We start from the raw sequence: 16,035 nt of genomic DNA on the forward strand, positions 1-16,035 counted from the left end.
GGTCATAAATATCATTTGACTCTATGTTTACTTTCTTCACTGACACAGATGAAAATGAAAAGACTATTAGTCAAAGCTCAGCTTTAGAAGGGGAAGAAACAGAGCAAGATAATGAGACTGAGAGAAAGAAAGAGTAATGGAGATGATGAGAGAGCAGGTATTGACAAATAATCTTCTGCCCACTGACATGGTTTTAAAGCTATTGTTATCCAATTTGTTTGGCCTTCAAACGTCTTGAAGTGCACATATGTAAATCAGAGTAATAAAAATTTTCAGGGGGAGCATGCCCCTGAACCCCCCTAACAAGCTCAAATGTGGGACCTTGGTAAATATAAACTCTGCCTACGGCACTGGCTAGACAGTGTGCAACACAATGGTGTTGGTGTTTAGCCAAAAAATTAAAACTGTCCATTTTAAGGATATATAGATCCACAAAACGCCATTTTCCCCCATGAAATGCACATGCCCTCTATACTAACTGGGGTTTGCAAACTCCTGGTGGTTCGTGAAGCTAATAATGACTTAAATCATATAAATTATGAAATATTTGAAAATAAAAACAAATAAATATAAAACACTTACTGGACAATATAAAATAGGCTATTGGATTTATTTACTTGCATTTCATGTCACCGTTAAAGGAACCGTATGTAAGAAATGTATTTCAATTAATCATAAAATGGCCCTGATATGTCACTAGACATTAAGAAATCATGTTCATTTCAAATACTTATATCACTGACAACAGTAGTCCGGCCAGGATATTGTCATTTAAAAAGTGAAGGTGCAGCCCTCAACTGATGTTGATGTTGTCATGTTGTGTTTTGGCCTGAAGCGCCACCCTCCACCTATCTACCAATCACGAAGTCAGTAGTGTTTCAGCATCCGGGTTGCCAGCTCTGCTCTAGTTACCACAGCTACGTAGCAGCCTACGTTCCTGCTGGATCCTGCAGCCTATCTGGCAACCTCGAGTCAGGGGGGAGGGGGAGGGGATACACCGCTCTACAGTAATTTGAAAGTGATTGCAGTACCAGTTTTGGCCACAATCTTACATACGGCTCCTTTAACTGACATTAGAGAACAATGAACATGCAAGTATGGGGCCCTGTCTTTCACCCAGCGCATCTGACTTTGTACACCGACGCATGTTTCATTCCTATTTTGCACCCGACGCACAGCGGACTTTTCCCTCGGCAGACGCACGTCGGTAAAGCTATTTTGCATTCCAGAAAACAATTCCGCCACAGACCAGGAAAAATCTAGTCTAAAGTCAGTGGCGCGTTTTCAGTGACGCGTTCAGATGCTATTTTAAGGGCGCATGCTTGGCCATAATGTAGCGTGTGCAAAACGCGCATACACTTTGCTTCTCTCATCTACACAGATGCAGGAGTTGACATTTTTGCAAGCCATACATAATTACAAGGAAAAATATTCCACACGAGGGAAATCATTGTGGTGTCCATGAAGATGTGAAAAAATAGGCATAAATCTAGCTTACAAATTTACCCAAATTATTATACACCTGTTTATCCGAAGCTAATTTGGGCGGGTTAATCCACCGTTATAATAGCATCCGCCATGGAGCAAGCACGCCTGCTTTTAAAGGTAATGTGAGATGACGCTGTGATTGGTTTATTGCACGTTACGCCGAAACCACACCTATGAGTAATGTAGCTACTTCAGACCAACCCATTTTGAGATCCGCCCACAAAGTTACTTGCGTTTCACATTTGATACTTGCGTTTCATATCGTTAAAATAGGGCCCATGTTGTTATATTATTTAAATATAACTTAGGCTATCTATTGGCTTAAATTTAAAATCTCAAGGGGTACTTAAAGTAAATATTTTAGGTCAAAAGGGTTTAGCTGATATTTTATTTTAACATTTTAGGAATTGATGCTCTAAACTATGACACATAATGCACTGCTGCAACAGACAAACAAAGATTTTCTCCTTTCATTTTCCTTTTATGGCAGCAGCTTACCAAAACAGAATGACATCGTATTTTTTAATGGACAAATAATCTCATTTGTAGATGGCAACCTACTAGCAACCAACAGTATTGTGACCTCCAGTGCTAAAATCACTGTCAGTGCAAACTCTCCACTGACTGAGCTAGCTTTTCTTCTCGTCAAAGCTAAAAACTTCTTACTTCTTGCTTCAATTAAAGACAATGCTATAACTATCATGTACCCATCCTTGTTCCTCAAGGACATTTTTGTAACACTGCTCAGCTAAGACAGTGAACTCACAGGGAGGGCATACCACTGAAATGTAGATAAAGTCTGTATTGACACTTTTGTACAAACAGATGCCCCCCTCATCTCCCTGTAAATGTTCTGCTTCTAACTGTCTCCACTTTTATACACATGAAAAAATTTGTTCTTTACCTCTCGCACATAAACATACACCCTGGAGAGAGCAGAAAAGAGATGGCCAATGGGGAAAAAAGTGAACGAGAAAAAGAAAAAGCGCATGAGAGAATCTGCAGCTCAGAGAAATGTGCATACTAAAATAGACACCTTCCTCTTTCCCAGAACTTTATTATTTCATGAATGATTAAATATTAAACCTACATTTCTGCTCCAGTTAATTGCATGTCAACACACAGGCAGGAGAGGCCAGAACTGGAAGCGAGTGTGTCAAGGGGTGGATGGAGGGCAGCGCATGATCCACATCTACACGGAATATCCTGGCAGGGTCTGGAGAAAGACGGGTTAAGCATCAACGACAGTGAGTTTGAGAGCAAGAGTGTGTGCGTGTGTGTTCTGGAGAGTACAACTGTCAGGAAGAGCAACACCATCACTAATTCATGGGTAGATTCTGCTCTTCCAGGCTGGTGTTGCTCTTCAAATGACCCTTCTTCTCCCACAAACACACTTCTCTGCAGTACGTTGTCATGGATGTTGCTGCGCACCACTCTGATAAATGATAAAAGCGCATACAAGTTAATGGCGCATGCAGGGCTAATATTACGCTAAGTTTAATGTTGAAGAGTTCAGAGAGCTGGCTGACTCAGGGTCTGTATGATAGTGGTTGGCACTCAATAACCTCCTGGCATACTAGGAATAGAGGTGTCTACCTCTGTGTGAGTGGAGCCTTGGGTGAGTCATCGATTTGTAATGTTACAATTGTAGGCCGTCTAGACAGGCCGACGTTGGGAGGGTGGGAGCAACGAGAGGGCCATATTGTGTTCATTCATCTCAGAATGCTCAGTTTGCTCACTTTAGAAATCATTCAGGCTGACACAGGATGACTGAACACTACAGTCCTGCTAAAGACTTTATTCTTTTCTATTTCTATCCCTTACTATCATGCAAATGCCTGCCAATAAGTCATGTTAAGGATGGCATCCACACACCTACGTGCCACATGTCCTTGAAAAATCTTTTAAAAAGGAAAACTCCCCTCTCTATTATATAATTTCATGGTTTATGTTTTTTTTTGTCCCACCACATGTTATTTTAGCATTATTTATATACTAATATAGTATTTATAGTACAGTATTTATTAATATTTTGTCATTTTTAATTAGAAATGTGGCCTTGGTGACATCTAATATTGCTATTTAATTTTAGCATTATTTCAAGGAAAATTATTTTTAATAGTTCTAGTCAATAACAACTCTGCCTTGATTTTGATGATAGTTTTTTCATGTAATTAATAAGTAAAAATTACATCACAACTGTTATGGGTTGGAGCCTTACAACAGCCACCTGTCCATCACTACTGGTGGTGACCTCATAACGAATCACAGACATGCTGGGAGAGAATGTACCATGCCCTTCATTATCACGGAAGGTCGGCTCCATCCGCTTCCTTCCTTACTTCCTCCAGATTTCCATTTGATTTGATGTAAGCTTTTTCTTTCATTTTTTTTTTTTTTTTTTGAGCAGGGACCCCTCTTTCCAGGCAGCAATTCAGAGGGCCAAAGCAAGAGCAATCAATTCTTAAACCAGAGACTGCAAACTGAAAAAGAGCAGTGAGAAAGGCTGCAGACGTATCCATATCAAAAGCTTTAAGGGCTACGGCTAAGAGTGGCGAGACGCTGAATGGGACTGAGGGTGTGCGGATGATTAAAGCTAACCTGCTCAGAGCAGCGACGGCTGTGCACGGTTTGAGAGTACGCCACTCTCTCTTACGGCTGACATAATTGATTTCCACCGCTTCCAGCTTCTTCTGTGTTTGTCTGTCTGTCTCTCACCGAAATCAAGAGCAATATTGGACATTTTCTCTGGGCCGAAGAAGGATGCGATGGGAATTAGCTAGCAGCTGGGTCAGTACAGCAAGATTCTGCGACATTCAGAGTTGAATTGAGAATACCCTTTTAATTCAGTTCTTGAATTTGAATTAGGATGCAATTGCAATTTACAGTTTTTTTTTGTTTTTTTTTACAATCGCTTATTATTATTATTATTACACACACACACACACGCACGCACACACACACACACACACACACACACACACACACACACACACACACACACACATATTTATACAGTTGTAATCCAAATTGTTCAACCTCCATTGCAAATCAGGTTTATTGGCAAAATGTACAGACTTTCAACTGTTTGCAATAAACTAATCAAACAGAAGTAATTGAAATAGCTCAACACAACAAGGGCCAGATTTACTAACAGCTTGCACCAGCGCAATCCCTTAAAAAACTACGGTAATACTTTATTTCGATAGTCCACTTTAGACATTCTACTAACTATAAGTAACTTTGCAACTACAGTACATGTCAACTAACTCTCATTTGAGTATTAGTATACTGTCTGCTTAATATCTACTAACACTTTATTCTGATGTTCCCCAAACAGACATTCTACTGACTATAAGTAATTTGGCAACTACAAGTCAACTTATTCTCCTAACCCGAACCCTAACACCTAACCATAACCTAACAGTCTACTGACAGTTTACTACAGTCTACTAAATTAGTAGTACTAATACTCTTATGAGAGTTAGTTGACATGTTGTTGCAAAGTTACTTATAGTTAGTAGAATGTCTAAAGTGGATTATCAAAATAAAGAGGAACCAAAACTAATGTTATATATATATATATATATATATATATATATATATATATAACAGTTACAGCTTACAGTTATATATATAACTGTAAGCAATTAGAATTAAAATTAATTGAAATTCAAAGAAATTCATATAACTTTTTATCTCATTTTTTATCTCATTTTTTTTACACCTTTCTTGCCATTCCTGCTTTAAAGTGGTCGGCTGATGTAAATCATTCATATTCATATAACTATGCTCCACATAAATCTCCATTATCAGGCGGAATAAGAGAATAGACCCGCTCTCAAGTTCTTCATTGCAACTTAATTATGTAAAGACTATCTGAAGTCACGCCAAGGGAGCGCTCATCTACACCTTGAAATTGAACAAGATATATTATTGATGCCTTGTCTTCCTTTGATTCATAATAGGAAAACTACCCCTATCCTCCCACCCTTTCATCCATTCAGTCCCCTCATTCGCTCACTCTTACTCACATTAACTACCAAATGTGCTCTTTTACACCTTCTCAATCACTCCTTGGGAGATCCTCCCTGTCCATTAGCATTCAGATTAGGAAAGAGAGGGTTACAAATGACTTCTCTGATTTCCTGACTCCATGAGCTTTTAAGCAGCATCTAAAAAGCCAAGGCTCTTGAGCTATTTGCTTACCTCTTGTTGTTTAGATAGCATGCTTTTTCAAGTGCTCCTCAATGATTTGATTAAGATCTGCCGCGGCATAAAAACACCACGTCTCTCTAATGTACTTTTCCTCGTCTTTTCTGAAACATAGCAGAGTGATTAGAGAGAGGCATTCATCACCCCTCATTATGCTAGCAGCTGCACTCTAAGAAACGTGATCTCTCTCTCTCTCTCTCCTCGCTATCTTTGACACATTACCTCATATGCTCTGTCATCCACAGATACTGCATCTGAAAGCTAGTTGCAGTGTATCTCCTCCTTCATCTCTGTTGCCATTCTCCTGTGTGTCTATCTCTCCTTTACAAACTTCAGAAAAAAACTGCAGTTGTTATGAGCACTTGAGCGATGTCAAGCATATTAGTGCAGTGGCATGTCAAGCAGAAGACTGAGTTAGCAAATTTGCCACATACTGTAATACTTGACAGAGCCTCATTTCCAGCCACCTCAGCTGAAATGCTTCAGAAACCACACACTGCAGAAACATGCAAACTATGATAGCGTTACACATCTCTAGAGGCTTAAAAACCAAAGCAGACGTTGGAAATGAGCTTTCTGATGTGTGGAGGACTGCCAGTGTGTCTCATATTATTTGTCCCTATCGGTCTTGTATTTCTTGGAAGCTAAAGATAGGCCTACCTGTTGTTGCTGGGCGTCAGTTCAGTGGGCATTGGTAGTTCAAATATTAAAGTTATTTTTTAGTACTTACGGGAATAGTTTAAATAAATTCAGAATTTAACAAAACTATAATAACCTTAGTTTGAACTACTACTAAATTTTCAGAGCTTGACAACACTTGGTCATATTGAAAAGAGCACTGTTCCACAACAAAGAGAAACATATTCGGGTTTGGAACAACATGAGGGAGTGCAAATGATGACAGAATGTTAATTTGTGTGTGAACTATTCCTTTAATAGTAGTACTACTACTACATTCTAGTAGTAGAGAGTTATTAAAGCACAGAAGCCTGCAGTGGAATATTCAAGGCCATGCCTCACTCCAGCCTCAATCCGATTACCAATGACACTTTCACATCTACTTGAGGGAAGAGCTCTTTTGAAGCTTCCTCCTTTTCTTACTAACCCAGAGCCTGATTGTACATTAATGACATGGCACATATCACAAGAGCTCAGAAGCTAACCTTAAAGCCCATCGCTCAGCAATCCAAACTAGCCTAATTAGAGATGTGACACAGGGAAGGTCAGTGACTGCCTTTGGTGGGATTACAACAAATGGACTCCAGAGCAGCCTAATGGATCATCAGAGAAAGCCCCTGTGACTGCGGTCTGCTCTCCAGCCACAGGCGTAATATTCCCACCTTGCTTTTTTGGGAATCAAGCCACAAAGTTGCATGTGTACTTTTTAAGTTTGGATCAAATCAGGTTTGTGTTGCATCTGAAGGACTTCTGCACTACCCCGGTGGTGTAGCTGCATACTTGGCATTTGAGCATTCAGCCATGCTGCTCCATTAGCAGTTAGCTAAAGCATACCCTTTCCATCCATGGATTAAAGCATATCAGTGAGACCATCAGAGCTACAAAACATCATGTCAGATCAGTCGTCATCAGGATTGAATAATTTATGGACACTGTGATGAAAACAACATTGGACCCCATTGACAGGTTTTGGACAACATGAGGGCTAGTAAATTATGGCAATTTTCATTTTTAGATGAATAATTATGGGGCCAGGGCCTACAATGGAGCTTCAGCAAATATGTAAGATTTAACTTGATTTTAAATAAATAAATAAAAATTAGGCTAAAGCAGCTAAAATAAGATTTTTTCGTATTTTAATTCACCCCCTCAACCACTGTATATATGTATAATACAACAAGGATATATAAGCCTAATTTTAAAAGTTTGATTTCTGGAAAAGTCATGTAAATTAATACAATCTTTAATTCATAAAATTCATAAAAAAATAAATGGGCCTTTTTATAACATTTTATCATTTGATTTAAGATCTACAATATTTTATTGGGTAGACAATGTGAGTTAAAAAGGAAAAGTGATGTAAATGTATTGGTTAAACCCTGAAGAAAATTCTTCTCTTAAAATTTCTGGAATTCTGAAATGTAATTATTTTAATTATAATTATTTATATTACTTCTTAATTATTTTATTTAGTTTAGAATATTCAAATATTATTGTGTGTGTGTGTGTGGGGGGGGGGGTTCTTCTCGTGTGAATTAAGCATTCAATATATTATAATGATAACTGATATCGATATCTCAGCTAATAGAAAGAGGTGTTTTTTTGTGTGTTTTCCCCTATTACAATCATGGTTACAGTTAGGTTTGGGTCATACATTTTTGTACAACCCAACCATTTGTAGAAAATATTGTGAATGTCGAATGCTTCATCCTAGTTAAGCTTCTCACCTGATACCAGTCTTGACCAAGCTTGTACAAAAACCAAAGCTTAACCTAGAAATGGTTGGAAGCATGCATTACATGATTTAAAGGGGTTACATTTTTACTGTCATGGTGACAACTATATTTGCCATGCCAGATTGTTACACGCAAATCACACAATACAATCCTGCCTCTTATGGGGAACATATTTGATTTGACATTAAAAGTGCTCGAGGTGAACAAAAATTATTTCTGACTTCTCACCTCTGATCTTACATGGTAAAAATCCAATATAGCAAAGCTGTAGCCTGGCAGGAGGTGTTAAACGGGCATCTTTTAATTTCGGTCTCTCTTCATTCGCCACCCGTTCTCCTCTACTCTTCCTCTCGTTCCCGCTCATTATGCTTGCCAGTCTAGAAGGAGGGAGGAATGACCTCCAGGGCTGAGATTAAAGAGGGCTGAGCAGAGAGCTGCAGTGTGTGTCCGACAGACTGGGGTAGAGCAGCAGAATGCAAGCCAGTAGTCCAAGATTCATAATTCATATTCCATTCCTCATGTTTGCTTCAGCATAGATCATTTCTCGCTCTCTCCACAAACACGAATCCTTTCACTATTCCCTGCCGCCCATTTGCCCCCTTCCCTGTCACAAGCATCCCTTTCCAGATGGCTGCCACTACGTTTCAGTGTTAACTATGGTCAGCACATCCTCTCTCAGGGGTACTGGCACTAACCCACTTTTCCTCCCTACTATTGATCCCTCATGAAGCCTCAACTACTTTACTATCTCTCCTCCTCACACCTCCATTCCCATTCTCCCAGGGAGTTGGGTGTGAATGTATTCTTGGATTAACATGATCTGTTTTCCATTGAGAGATACAAGTGTCTTGTTGGCAATCCTTTATAGAGATACTGTCCAAGCAGCTTGGTATTAATAGTGAACCACATATGTGGATTAAACTATGAGTAATCTTCCTTTGCCTTTTGATAAGCAGGGGTCTTGTTTTGAAGACCTCTGACTTTAAAATTATGGCAAAGCAGCTAAAGTAAAAAAAAAAAAAAAAAGTTATATAATCATAAAACTCAGAGAGCACAATTCACTTCAACTGGACAAGAATGCATGTTAAATTGCATGCACAGTCTGCTTTAATGTGTCTGATTCAGAAATTATGCAAATCAGGTAAAACAAAAGTGTTTCACTTTATTCGTTTACTTTATTGATCATGCAAATTAGGTAACATGAAATTTAACATTTTCTTCAGCCAGTATTTTTCTCTTGTTTTCTACTAAAAACAATTTGCTATGCAGTACGAAGAACAGATTTAATTCAAGATATATTCTATTAAAGTCTTAACTTGCACAATTTTGCTTCTCAGGTAAATGTGTCGTTTATACGATGTGTAAATATCTTTACAGAAAAAAACAAGACAAAACAATGATTAAGAAAATGATTTGTTTTTTGCAATAAACACACTTTATGATGCTTGCAAATGGATTTTAAATTAACCTACTAGAAGAGGTTAAATCAATATCTGTTTGGCATGTATAATACCTGACCTCCAACAGAGAGGAACACATTGACCTGAGATGACACCATTACATCTCCAATGTAATGCAATGCGATCTCATTTGTCTACTTTAGAATGTGAACTCTGTATTTTCTGTACTGTCTGCCAGCTAATATTACAGTGGAGCGAGGCTGGCTATTACAGATTCACTGTTTTTTGACATTATGCTGCATTTGTTTACAATGCTGCATGCTGAGACTTCATGTCTAATTGTCAGCAGTAAAATGCCAGACGGTTGCAGGGACACGTCAGGGCCAGAGGACTCTGTAAATATCAGCCTAAGTGGCATTCCCCTCCTAAAATATCAGCGGGGTGCGTTGAGTATACTACAGTTATAAAAGCTAGTCAAACCGCCACTTTGGAGCCCAGAGTAAATCTACAACCAGAATTCATCAGTTAACAAGGTGGTTCTTTGTGAGACCCGGCGCTTGTGACAGAAATGCTACCTTATGACTAATACATCCTGAGAGAGGCCGAGGCAACCATTTGGATTGTGATTTTAAAATTTACTCAATCATTCTGCTGAGAACTCACCACTAGGGGGAATGTTACTGTTCTAAGCATTTACAAGGAACCAGCTATTGCTTTCAATAAAGGCTCAGCAATCCATTTGCCATAGAAGGCGCATCCTGGAGTGAGCAGCTGTATAATACTCACAGCAACACTGATCTCAATAAAGAAAAGCTTTTTTATCTCATTTTGTGTGGAAGCTGTTTGTTTAGCTACATATAGGGTTTTGTTAGCATGTGTATGTAATCTTCACAGTGTGAAATGGTCTGATCATCACATACTACTTTAAAACAGCTATTGAAAGCTTCTATTACAGTTCCAACAGGAATATTTTTCTACCCTGGCATGATGATTTTATGCTTTAGGTACATTCAAGAGCATGTGCATTTTAACTCTGCTGCTTAAATAGACATCAATTTAAATAATCACAGACGTGTCCCTGACGTGAAGGCCGTTCCAAACAGCAGGTCGCAAAATGCTACCTTCTAGAATACCTACTTTAAGTCAAATTGCATGTACTGCGAAAAGCTCAGGGGAAATGTTCATCCAAGAAGGCAGGCATGAGAAATGTTATTATAAATTTGATTATATTTTTTATTCAATACTGGAAAATATTGATTGAAAATGCTCTGCTCCATAATTTTGATTCACTGAGAGCCAGAAACACATTTTGAGATTCATGCACTGAAGTAAAATGGAAAGCCTCTTCTAATGATAGTATCATGTTTCTACTCCAAACCGACTGTCACCCAAACATTTAAAATTTTGCAATTGAGAAAATGTAGGATTTTAGGATTTAGAACAGAATTAGAAAGTATGATACATTAAATAAATGAATGCATGTATATAATAATACATTTATATTAGTGCAGTGACTAAAATATATGCATTAGTCACATCACATTAAAAAGCTTCAAAACAACAAGTATTGTTTGAACGCTTAGAATTGTTATTCGTCCAAACAGCATGTCTTTTTACACCAAGTCCAAATAGCCCGTCTTGTTGGCAGAGGCTATTTACACTAACTCCGCCCACCAATTTTCTAAATGAGCCTGAAAAAAATTACAAAACAAATCCTGTTGATAACAGGATCAGTGGTGTGGAAAGTAAGGCTTTAAAAGCGTTAGCTTTTGACGCAACCGGCTCGAGTTCGAATGCCTTTTTTCTGAACCCATTCTTCTCCATTCTTCAGAAAGGAGTTTATTTTAAATTAAAATTAAGAAAATATTCGAAAAGTAGAAATAAAGTGCCTAACAGGTAGAAGAGGCATAGAGAATAGTGTGAGTTTGTGGAGATGCTGTATACACATTTAGATAGACACTAGACAATTAGGCAGCTTCACTAGGGTTTAGAACAGACTTCTTTATGATATTTAAGTGTTGTTGTTGTTGTTGTTGTTGTTGTTGTTGTTGATAAAAGCCAATGTAATTTAGGGCCCTTTCACATCTACCTTGTTTGGTCTGGATTTTCGGACTTTTCAGTTTGATCCGAATCAAAATTGCAGGTGTGAAACCTCCCTCGGACCACAGTCCGGACCAAACAGACGAAATTTGGTCAGACGAAAATAGGTAGTCTCGGTCCGGATCAAACTGAACAAAGGTTTGGTTCGTTTCTAGTGTGAAAGCATTTTCTGTATGGTTTGGACTTTCAGACCATTTACAGGAACTTCCTGTGGTTCTCGCAGGATTGCTTGCAGTCTTCTCCTTTCTTGCCAGCGACGATAAAATGTTCTCACTACGAGTACGTTCATTTGGCGAATTTGAACTAGCCTTGAGTATAGTTGGTGCTGCAGGTAGTAATGCCGTAATAATAACAGTATAGTGGCAATGATATGCGTCTGTTCGTTCATTCTTGTCGAAGTTACCCGCCGAATTGACAACACATTGATGTCAGACGCACGTCCGTTTACAAACCAATCAATGTCAAGATGCAGCCCACATAGATGATGACGACAGGATGCAAGTATGTCATGTAAAATTCTTCAGTGCGCTCGCGTAATTGCAATGTGAAACCAAACCAAAACTTACCGAATATATAAAATGTATCAAAACATGAACTTTGGTTCGGACCTTGGTGCGGACTTTCAGGTGTGAAAACGTCGTGTAATCATAAGCATCATTTCTGGCTTACAACACCCACAAGCACATTATACTATGTAGGGATGTCAAATTTTCGTACTCAAATACTGAAAATTGGCTGCGGCGTTATGCTGTGTCTGCCCTCCTGATTTAATTTGGAGAATATTAGCTGATATTCATGTTTTGGACACAACAGCTGTGTCTCTGCCCCCGATTATTATTTCAGCATCCATTTCAGCTTTTTAAGAGCTCTGTCACATAATTCCCTACAGTTAAGCTGATGGACAGTATGGGACAAAAAGACAGCTGTATCAAGCCTTTGCTTTTAACAAATGGATGGTTTTCAGAGCATAAATATCCACAGGCAGGCAATTGGCTGGCCAAAAACAATGGCAATAGCTCTTTTTATGCCCGTATGTGATCAAGCTGTGTTGTACTGATGATAATGGGCTGGTGGAGTAAATGCCATCTGTAAAGTAGCCATTAACAGGGCTGTCAGCGTGCGCACATGCAGGCAGCTACTGTATAAATGTCATCCTGTAGGCTAACTACACAAGAGAAAGGCCTGTCGATGAGAGTTCAATGAGGGGAAGGTGTAATATGGCCCCTGGGGAGATACAGTGCTCCTCTGCCGCCACAGATTGGATCAGGCTCTGTAATGGAAGCCTGGCCAGGGTGAGTCAGATCTTGCTGGCCTGTGTCTCAAATGTTCCCATCAAAGCCAGCAACCACTCCAGTTTCCATCAGCCTTCCTTCTGTTCCCACTCTACCAACTGTTAGCACAAGGAACCGCCAGAGGAGAAAGACAAACACCCTTCCAAAGAGTAGGCATGATGATGGGGAAATGAATGAGCAGACTGCCAGCAGCTTCTGTTCAGACTCCCCTCATCTGGGCGGCCCTCACACTGGGGATCCAGGGACAGATAAAGGGGAACGGAGAGAGATGAAAGAGACAGACATGGTATAATGATGGACAAACCTGAAAGACAAGAGAAAGTGAGAGAGTCATAGGTTACTGGATTAATAGACTCTGCTGTGCCACTAGAATGAGAGGTTAGGTCTGGGAAATAAAAAGAAATGGAGAGAAATAGAGTGAAGAACTCATGCTTTTTCCTCTGAATTAATCTTTCCTGTCAGAAAGGGTAAATGGATGTAGAATGCACATCTTTTTTGTTGTTATTTTTTAAATAGAATAGAAAGGGGAAAAATGGCATTTGACCTTTAAAGAGAAACACAAGTACTGTATGTCGAGCTCACTCTTTTGATGTGAGAGCATTTCTGCTAAATGGGCCATGGGTAAAAGCTGTGTATTCTTTGTGTGTATGTTAGATAACATGGAGCATCCTTAACCAATGTGACTGTGTTTTTGAAAACAGACCCTTGAAGCAGCTAATGATAACTGAAACCTGATGACCTCTGAGTATCCCAGAGTCACCTGACGCAAAAATACAGTAAAATTGAAAATGGTAATATTGTGCAATATTACTATTTTAAATAATATGTAAAATATAAAATAAATAATGTTTTCTATTTTAATATATTTTAAAATGTCATTTATTCCTGTGATGCAAAGCAGAACTTTCAGCATCATTACTCCAATCTTTGGTGTCACATGATCCTTCAGAAATCATTCTGATATGCTGATTTGCTGCTCAAAAATTATTATTTTTCTTATTATTATTATTCACTAAAGAGTGAATGTGTCGAATAAATGGTAGGAACAGTTCTGGTCACTTGCGCAAATATGATCACCTCTTATTCAAATAAGGCTTTCAACTTTTCATTCGACAATTCACATTCTCAGCATTTTTTAAATCAAGTTGCAGAGTAATTTAACAATTTCTTTAAAGAAAAATGATAGATAAAAATGCTTTGCAATATAACAATTCATTTTAGCCCATGTAAGAAAAAGAAATGAATTACTTTATGAGCACAGACATCTCCTATTCATGGGCTGTCCTGCGAAGCTTGTGAAACTTGTGTGCAAGTTGATGCATGCAGCATTTGAATCCCAAACCACAATTCTACACCTCGACTCTCCACCATCAGGGCTGTCACAGTGCAGAGGAACACAGCACATGGTCCATAGCATGTGCCATCTGAGCTTTGCAGAACACAGTCCCTACCCACGATGGCAGAGCTCGGTCTAGACAGCTCTGCTCCTCCAGCATACGGACGAGGGAAAGGAAACAGCTTGTACAAATCACTACTTCTCCCATATCAACACAACAATAGAACAGGACAGCAGAATTACTGTAGCGCTTAAAAAAAGAGGAATACTTCGAAAACAGACTCGCATGAGGAGAATAAAGTAAACACTGGCTGTAAATTTTATTGTTCCATTAATCAATATGACAGCCGGCTGGCTCCCGTAGCCATCAGTAGGGGGAATACAGAGCAATGACATACAAAAGGTAGAATATATCCCTGAGTGAGCGGCCGTCATCAATCCAGATGACAAAACTACCTCTGACCCCGATGGGATTGTTTTTAGGCACCACCACATGCATCTGTAGGCGCAATTGAAAGCGCTAATAGAGCTAATCCTTCTGCGCTAATATTGCTTGCCTGTCTTAGTGATGACTAAAAATGTGTACAATTTTAATATGCAGACGAGAGTCCAAGTCATGTTTGTTAGCTGTAGCACCTGAGATACAGTCTGTGAATTATATAAACGCTGCATTATTATTGCTTTCACTGTAAATGAACTGTTATGTCTAAGAGACAAGATATTTTGCAAATATTTAGCATGTTTTCGTGGTGAATGTTTAATAAACCATGAGAGAGAGTGAAGGGGGGTGCAGTTTTTTTTTTCATCTCTCACTATACTCTAAATGTCAATTTATAGCAAAAACAAGGGTAATGTGCAACATATGTATTACATATTTATCACGAGAGATAAATACGTCTCTCGGGTAGCAAGCGTGCACGGTTATCACACATGTGGATAATGGATTTTATCGGTTATGGGGTTTCCCGTTGATGATAGCAGTGACATGAATGACAGTCAGTCAATTAACTGCAACCTATTGCTTTGAGGGTTACACAGTGAAACTGACAGCAAATTCCCTGTCCATTATCCCCACCAGGAATCATAAAGGTCCAACAAATATATGGCTTGCGGAATTTATTCCAGTCATGTAAACCCTTACGAAAAAGAAGTTTATTCAAGTGTGCTATTAGTATACTTCTTTTAAACAAAAAATAAGGAAAGTATATCTTTACTCTTTCCCCACCATTGACTGAATTTTTGTTTTCACTGTTATACGGTACAGGGCGCTATTACTCATCTTCTGAAAGACTACAGAATCTCTGGATCAAAAGCAGAAACAAGTGATAGAAGATTGCTTACGCAAATTAAATAATGCGATCTGGCGATCATCAAACATCAAATAGCATATAAGTTCAAAACTGCCTAACGTTACCGAATTAAATGTTATACCCATGAAGAGGAAACGACTGTGAAGCTTTGGAGGTGTTGATGGACTCGATCTACTCCATCTGTGTTTTGATTATCGTTCTGAATCCCATCCGGATGTAGTCTTTGACAAAAATGTGATTTTCTCAGCTTTTTGTTTAAAATGTTACTTTTTTATGAAAATTACTCACATTGACAAGTGTTGATAAAAAAGATTAAATGGACAGAGTTAAAGTACGGTTAAAGGTATATTTCAAGTATATATATATATATATAGCCTATACATAAAAATAAAAATAGGAACTTAGTAATAGTAGGCTATAAAGTGCAAAAAAAAGTATGATGTTATGTTCACTTAAAGAAAACTTACAAGTATACTTGCA

The 16,035-nt window shown here is 38.6% G+C and overlaps 1 protein-coding gene and 1 long non-coding RNA gene across 4 annotated transcripts in view; one reads left to right on the forward strand and one right to left on the reverse strand.

Annotated features, from left to right (window-relative positions):
• Positions 1-5,841, reverse strand: part of LOC311091163 — a 37,227-nt gene extending 31,386 nt beyond the window's left edge. For both annotated transcript variants that reach the window (XR_014608011.1, XR_014608012.1), the window contains exons 1-2: positions 5,698-5,841; positions 2,579-2,704 (exon numbers count right to left, since the gene is read on the reverse strand). This is a non-coding gene — a long non-coding RNA (uncharacterized lncRNA). The remainder of the gene's footprint in view (positions 1-2,578; positions 2,705-5,697) is intronic.
• rtn4rl1b (reticulon 4 receptor-like 1b) overlaps positions 1-16,035 on the forward strand; it is a 159,409-nt gene that overhangs the window by 99,029 nt on the left and 44,345 nt on the right. The gene's annotated exons all lie outside the window — the stretch shown is intronic.

Source organism: Abramis brama, assembly GCF_963993115.1.
Source record: "Abramis brama genome assembly, chromosome: 10".
In the NCBI taxonomy this organism is placed as follows: Eukaryota; Metazoa; Chordata; class Actinopteri; order Cypriniformes; family Leuciscidae; genus Abramis; species Abramis brama.